At 38.8% G+C, this 8149-nt stretch overlaps 1 long non-coding RNA gene across 1 annotated transcript; it reads left to right on the forward strand.

The window, feature by feature from the left end:
• Window positions 1-340: 340 nt before the first annotated feature.
• LOC104832693 lies at window positions 341-7879 on the forward strand. The gene is made up of 3 exons (XR_774453.1): window positions 341-556; window positions 2466-2550; window positions 7242-7879. It is a non-coding gene; the product is annotated as an uncharacterized LOC104832693 (long non-coding RNA).
• The last annotated feature ends 270 nt before the right edge of the window (window positions 7880-8149 follow it).

Raw genomic sequence — 8149 nt, forward strand, 5'->3', positions numbered from 1 at the left:
CAACTGCTCGGTAACCACATACGATGTTCAGCTTGTGGTATCCAAGCAGGCCACTGACATAATCCCTGAATTTTAGATCAAAATACGATGAGTGAAGAGCAAAATCCTTCTGTTTTGCAACCCAGTTGTGAATGGGCGCGCTTGGGCGCTGTAAAATTCTCTCTCATCCATCCAGGTTAGTTGTGGTGGTGTTAACATACAGGGCTAGGCATTATCAGAGGCGCAGGTGTTCCACCATTTAAGAGAGAGTATGGGAGGGTGTGGAAGCGTTTCTAGCCCTCTTCCTACCTCCGTAATGCTTTCTTCCTCTCCTAATTAATTCTTTCCCCTGCCAGCTCACCAAGTGTCCTCGGAGAGGCATTTAATTGGCACAGAAGCACAGCAGCTCCGTGACCCTCCCCGCAAACACTCGCGGCCAAGAACAGAAGCGGCTCCCCTACCTTCCTGCGTCTGCTGCGGCGGTGGAGACTCCGCGGTGGAGGTCAGGGTGTCGCCCCCCGACGCAGGCCCCAGTGGTGCCATCACCTCATTTTTAATAAAAGTGCCCCTGCCAAAGGTAGATTTGAGTTAGGAGTTTGTGTATATCAGTCACGTAACTGTAAAAATAGTCATCTTTTCTGTAATATGACTGCAAATATCGTTTCCCGAGCCAGTAATTTTGACCATATGTCTCTTTACTAGCTCTCCCTTCTCTCTCACTCAAATATAATGTACTTGATTTGCTTTCAAGGTCGTTGTTTGTCTACCTCACCTATGATTCATTATTTAGATGACAACTCTCACCAATCCCCGACACCAACTTCCACCACCCACGTGTTAAATTTTTGGATAAATAGCTCTATGTTTTCTTTCATTCTGCCTCTTGGATGTGGGAAAAGAGATTTTCTGGAGTCTCCAGTAACTCAATTTGGAAGCTGGCACACCAAATCTTGTACTTGCCATATTGATTGTTAATGCCTCATTATTTCTTTGTACTTCTCCATTCTCTGTCTGTTCACTGCCTGCTCATCATGCGTTTAAATGGCAATCTTTTTTTGTTTTGTGTTTTTACAGCATCTAACACAATATGTTCTTGTCCATGATTATAGCTCCTAAGTGTTATGGCAATACAGTGAATAAGTTGTAACTACAGAAGTGTAATTATTCCCCAAACAAGTATTATAAACACTAAGAAACTGAGATTAAATTTAGTTTTTAAAGAAATTCAAACATGTTAGTATGAAAATAACACAACTAAACACCCCAGTAACGTTGGTTCTGCCAAGCAATGCTATCATGCAATAGCTGTACAATTATATTGCATTACATTGTTGATAGCCCTGGTAGAATTAAGCTGGTTTTTGAAGATGTATTCCTTTTATTTTTCATGCTTTTCTACCTGGTCCGTCAGTTGGGTGGAGTTGAGATTGCTTGCGCATTTCCATATATTGTTTGGATTTCTTTCTGTACTTTTACATGAAAATTTAACGTGGTTTTAAAGTTTTAAATACATGAAAGACTTAAAACTATAGAGCAAGGTGAACGGCATTCGTTACATGCTTATTCCAGCTGGTTGCTGAAGGATACATGTGGGAGGAAGAAAGGAAACAATTTGAAAGAAAAGGGGTTGGGTTTTCTGTTTTGTTTACGGGTTTTTTTTAGTCATCAACCTCTGGGCTTGCTTGACAGTAACTATGAATAAGCTGTCTCTGTATGTAAGAAGAAATGTATCAGTGTTTTCTGGTCTCTCTTAAGTCTTTTACTGTTACTCTGCACTTGCCATGTTTTTGCTAGGGAGTTGAGAAAGCAAAGCATGCGTAATTCAGTCATGTAGAATTTTGGGGTGGTGGATGCACGTGATCAGACCCACAGGTAGCTGCAAAGACCAGAGCTAATAGAAATGGATTTTTCTGATGGGCCCTCTCTGGCTTAAAAAGAGTGCTTAGCCTTCCTGAAAACTGAAATTTTTCATATTTTTCTATGTGACTATTTGGAAATACTTCCCCAAACTGCAAACTAATCTTTAACTTGCATGTGCTTTCTCAACTTTCATTAGCAGGAAGAATAAGTTACTTGTTTTATCTCTCTTCAAATAAATGTTGTTTAGACTCTTTGATGCAGTTATTGAATCAAAGTTACCAATTTTCTGTCGTAATGATTTTTTATTTTTGTAGCTCCTATAAAATATGTAAGAATACCTGTTATTATGTGATATCCTTCCATTACCGAAATAATTGTCTAGATACAGGATAGGAGCTAATTTTACTATCTTTTATGTTACAGAGTATTATAACTTCCACAAACTTTTGAAGATTTCTGTCTCACTGTTTCTCTGGCTACTGGTCTAACCCATAGCCATAGTTTACTGTAAAGTCAGTGCCCCACTGTTACATAGAGTCAGTTTTATACTCTTTAGTTTCACTTACAGAACCCAACATAGCCTGAGTATGAAATGCTGCCTTAACTGTGGTTATATTGTCTTCCAGCAACTGTAAAGGGAAATCAAGATCCCCTCTTTGTGTCTCTTGATCTCCACCAGACTTGAAGAACCTGTAGTTCTTAGAGCTGGAGGTATGTTTGCTTTATGTTTCATGTATTTGCTCTTTCTACCCTACCAAGTGTCTGCATGAGGCAGGCGCTGTAACAGACCAGAAATTTGAAACCATTTCTCTTATTGTAGTTTCCACAAGTGGCTATAATAATGTCTGTAATATGAAGTAATTAAGCGATTGGTAGTCGTACTGTTGAGCCAAACGGAGGGCCATAGATGTCATCTGCTGCAGAAGTATTGAGGGACAAGTAACGGATTCCTGTAGGTGTCCGTGAAATTCCGCAAAGAGCAATATTATTAATTCAGTTAAGATGTAAGAGGTAAATGGTTTGGACACAATATCGCATGATTTATCGCGCATTTCTTCTAGTTTCACCAGTCTATATTATGCCCATCCTCAGTTGCATCGACAGGAGTAATTCCCCAATAAAAGACAAAAAAGAAGTCAGTTTTGTTGAGTAGTAAAACACAGTCCTAGCTCAATCTTTGACATGTTCATAAAAATGAAAGGAACTCCAGATTACCTCTCTGCAGAAATTTAAAATAAAAATATCCCAGAAGTATTTAGCAACCAAAGGATGATGAGTGAAAGGTAAGCTTCATAGTTTTTAATTTTATGTGTTACACTGTTTCACTAAGTATAGATTTGTATATGTTTCTAACACTTTATTAACTATTTTAACTTAGTTTGCAAAATAAATTAATGTAATTCTTCATAATGTATATTTATGGCCCAAACTCTTCCCCTAGAAGTCTCATTTTATCTTTACATCTCCAAAGTAGCCTGCTCTCGTTAACTTCTTAGCAGTTCTGTTCTCAGTATGGACATACTGTGATTTTTACACACAGCAAAGTTAGCTCACGAAATCAAATAGAATAGCAGCTTTAAATTAATCGATTATAGCTAGGTTATTCTGCAGACGAGGAAACTTCCCAATTCATTGTATGTCGGTGGAATGAGAAAATTAAATGATTGTGACGTTTCTTAGCCAAGATCTAGAGGAGAAAAATGCCTTCTGTTTATGGCACAGATCGGGAATTCTAAGCTGTCGCCTGAGTTTGTGGCAGGTTTGCCCTACATCCCTCGGCAAATCTCTCAATCTATCTTGTTCTTCAATTCCTTAGTCATTAAATGGAAATAATAATTCCTCCCTTTCTCAGAAGAGTGTTTTTGGAGATAAAATCTGTTGATGACTGAGAACCTCAGGTATTGTGGTATCAAGGGTTATATAGAAATCATTATAAAAGCCAACCTGAGGGCTTCCTTTATCCCTACAAAATGCACAGAATCCACCGTGTGTCAAGAGTCCCCTAAACATGCATTTTCCAGGTATGAGGTAGATGAACTCTTACTTCTCTCATCCAGGCCTGCCTTGCTGTGTTGAAATAAGATACCGGAACGTTCACAGCATTTATGATGATGCTCATTTATGAAAATGTATAGATTTGAATTTAAGATTTTTAGGCACAAAGATTAAAGGCAGACATATTAAAGAGTTGCCCAATTTAATTTAGAGGGAGCTGCGGGTGCTCAGCACCTCTCTGATAATGAAGATCTGGTTGTTTACTTGTTCCATTATACTCCTTTCACCATCTATCTAATCCTATCACATAATTGTCCACAGAAAATACGCAGACGCTTGGTTTCTTTACTGTTTTGTATAATTGGGGATAGTGTCACCATGCAGTGAAAAGAACCACAGAATGCTGTTTTTCAAAGGCATATGCTCAAATTTGCAAAACATTTTCTCACTGGGTCAGGAATGAATAGTAAGATTATTCTGCCTATTTGTTTTCCTATTTATGGATAGTGGCTATTTGGGTTATATAGTGATGATAGCTTTGGGACTGTTAAATACTATGCAACTACTTTAGTGAAAGAAACATAAAAGTGCCCCTTTGCAATACACAGTTTTTGGCTGTATGTCCAGGTCAGTAAGATACAGAAACTACTAAAGCAACCAGACTTTTATAAACTAATTTCACAGATAGTCTTTGGAGAATAGCAGGGTGGAACAGAAATTAAAGATACCCATTTATATAACTGGAAATAAAAAATGGTATAATCAGTGTCAGTTTTCAAGTACTAATGGTAATGAGCAGATGGGACTGTTTTCATAAAGGAAAAGCATTTTTTCCCCAAACTGAGTGCAAACGAACCTTTCCTGTCACCTTTTTTTGCTAGTACATCGTATTTCCCAAAAAGGTGTTATATATTGATTAGCCAGCATGTCTTTAATTCTTTGATTTTAAAAAAAATTATTAGTGGAAGTTAAAGAAAATACCCTCTAGACAGCTCATAAATGAGAAATTTCAGCTTTATGCTGGATGATAGAGCTTCTGTAATTATTATCTCCATCCTTGCTTGTAAAAATGCCTTAAGTTAAAAAAAGCAACAAAACAAAACAAACAATTTGCCTTTCAGTTTCATTTTTTGACTTGGGAAGTTGCAAGTAATTTTTGTCTTCCTTTCCTAATGGAGGTTTCTTTAGCAGTAGAGGTAGCAAATAGAAGTTTGCAAACCGCATTTGTGTGTTTGAGGTACTTGCTTGTTGTGGTGACAGCTTCAGTCTTAGAGTGTCAATACTTGAATACCAGTGGAGGTCAGATTGTTTTTAACCTGAATTTCTCCAGCAGTATCTGTCTCAGGGAATGAGTGTCCATGTGCTCATCTTAACCACAGCCACACTTAATGAATTGACTATTACTTATGCAGTTTTATGTGGTGTTATTTTCCTTTAGCTTCTTTATTTTATCATCTAGTTGACAGAAATTGTCCTTTCTTTTTGGTATAACAGAGAAAGAATTCTGTCTCATCTGTACAGCAAGATATATTGAGTTTTTAATCTTGTTATGGCCAACAAAATAATTTTCTGAAAATAATTCCCGTGGAATCTCCTAATTGTGTCTGAATTATCATTCTTTGTTATGTAAGGGCATATATTTTAAATGTTTATGGACAACTGAATTAGGAAAAAAAATTGGAATGCACAGTTGTTAATTGACTAACTCTTTATTTAGATTTCTTGTACTTCCTGATACATGGAGTAGAGCCAGGTTTTGTTAGAATTGCGGTGGTGTATAATGGAGCAACAGATGATCACCTGAGCTTAAGAAAAATATTTATCAGAAGAGAAATTATCATCTAACTTAAGGGAAAATATTTTAAAGAAGGAATCCTGGCATATAGAATCCTTTTTCACACAGAAGCTGGTACTCCCACGTGTTGTTTTCTTTTTCAGCTGAGTCTGAGCTTTCTGTTGGAAAAGTTGGGCTGGTATTTTTGCTGTACGGTATCTTTGACTGACAGCTCAGAAATGTCTCCATTTGTCATATAGGAGCAGCATAATCCATTTCTGAGGATACCAGACCTTCTGTCAGTAAGAAATAATACTGTAACTTCACTATTACTTTTTTTTTTTTTAAAGAAATGTGGCCAATTTCCATTGCAGAATAAGTGCCAGCTTAGGGTGATGTTTCAGTCTTCTTCAAACAATAAATTTCTGTGGTAACTGCAGTGGTCAGTGCATGGAAAAGTGCCTTTGCTCCTCGCTGTATGGAGCCATTTTTACGCATTTGCAGGAAAGCATGATAGTGGCTTTGCACATGTTTCTCTTTCTTACACACTATTATCTAAATACAGGTAGCCCATGCAAGGTAGTAAAGGGGTGTTTTATGTCTCTTCACTCTATGGAACAGGGAATGATACAGGTTATAGTAAAGGACACCACTCCAAAAAACTTCCCATTCTAAAGCACAAATGCCTACAAAGAAGCAAACTAATTGTGTGGAGCTCTGCAAGAAAGCATAGGGTGAAGCAAAGAACAGAGCTCCTCTCTGCTTGCGTTGCAAAGGGGGTGTCTGCATCAGCGTTTTAGGTTTAAGAGCTCACTTTTGAAGAGGACTGAACGTCTTGGAGCATGCAAACTGAATTCCTTTTTGATGAATCTAAACCAGAAGATGCATTCCAGGAGTACAATCATTAGTGTTTTAGTTTGGATTAGAAGTTAACTTTTAAAATTAATTTATCATTTGTTCCTACTCACCTACTTTGATTTGCAATGTGTAGCAGTCTTGGAGTGCGCAAACTGAATTCCTTTCAGATGAAATTAGATCAAAAGCTGTGGTACAACAGCACGATGATGGATTATCTGTTCATTGAACCAGCCGAGAACTGCTGTCAGGTAAACTACAAAATGCATGTAGAGTGGACATCAAGTTTTCCACACCAACTCTTTGTCCTCCAGATCTGCTCTACTGTTCTGTATTTCTTGCTAATGCAGACATAGCTGTAATGCACTCCAGCTGCTAATGAATAGTCAATCTACGGGACCAAATTAAAGTTAGTATAAAGTAAAACCCTGTAAATCCATGTAGTATGAACTTCATGTCCTCAGCACTGTGTCTTTTCATGTGGTGCTGCACTGCTTGATGCAGAAGATAGCTAGTGGTAGAACATTTCAGGCTAGCAGGTAGCCTCAGAGGGATAAATAAGGAGTAAACAAGACAAATCAAATTTTTGCTGTGGATAAGCTGAAACCTTTGCTCTGTAATGCCTCTTGTCAGAGTAACGTAAACATTCAGTTTGTCAAATGGATTATCTTTAGCAATCCATGAACTATCACGTGGGTTGGGAATCTCAAGAAACAGTTTGTCAAAGTTGTTTTTATGAGGTCATCTAAAAATGTAGACGCTTTTGTTAATATTTCAGGATACTACTGAATTTCAAGGATTATGGGTGTGAAACAACTATGCAGACACCAAGGTCAGTGAAGGGCAGAGGAAAAAGAGGAAGAGTTTGATCAAGAAGCCAGTCCTTTGGCAAAGAAATGTGAGGAAGGAGCGAGAGAAATCGGACATGAAGCAGAAACTACCCGGTCCCTGACCTCATCAGAACTTGGAGACATGCGGAAAGATGACAGCTGCCAGCCAGGTGAGCAGATTGCTGCCTGGCTGCTCCGAAGCTGGGGTAACAGGGCCAACAGTCAGCAATTGGGAGGTAAGGAAGTGCAACAGTGGGGATCCCTTGCTAGAAACCAGGGAATTGAGAGAGGAATTGGAAAAGAGGCAGTGATTTGCAGTCTCTGGAGATGGTGCCTCTGAAGTGTGAGGCCAAGATACATGTTTAAGGAAGATCTTGTGAACTACCCAGGAAAGCGGACAACCGTGGATGAAGGCATCCACTACCTGAGAGAATTAGTGGTACTCTAAGTCATCTACAGTGATCTAGACAATGATGAGGTCTTCAGAGATCCAGAGGAAGTCCTGTGCACACAGGCCACGTGGAGGAAGGTGATTCAAAATGCCCATATTCTCCACCAAGTTCTATCCATGGCACAGGGAGAAAAGACCTTCCATAACCATTAGGAAATTAAATTAAACTAATTTCCCCAAGTCGAGTCTGTTTAGCCTATGATGGTAATTGGTGAGTGATCTCTCCCTGTCCTTATCTCGACCCACGAGCCTTTTGTTGTATTTTCTCTCCCCTGTCCAGCTGAGGAGTGGGAGTGATGGAGCAGCTTTGCTGGGCACCTGGCCTCCAGCCAGGGTCAACCCACCACGTTATGGAAGAAATACTTGAAGAATAGAAGTGATCTTCACAATCTATCCATTTCTTGA

Source organism: Haliaeetus leucocephalus, unplaced genomic scaffold (assembly GCF_000737465.1).
Source record: "Haliaeetus leucocephalus isolate CR32 unplaced genomic scaffold, Haliaeetus_leucocephalus-4.0 Scaffold262, whole genome shotgun sequence".
Lineage (NCBI taxonomy): Eukaryota > Metazoa > Chordata > Aves > Accipitriformes > Accipitridae > Haliaeetus > Haliaeetus leucocephalus.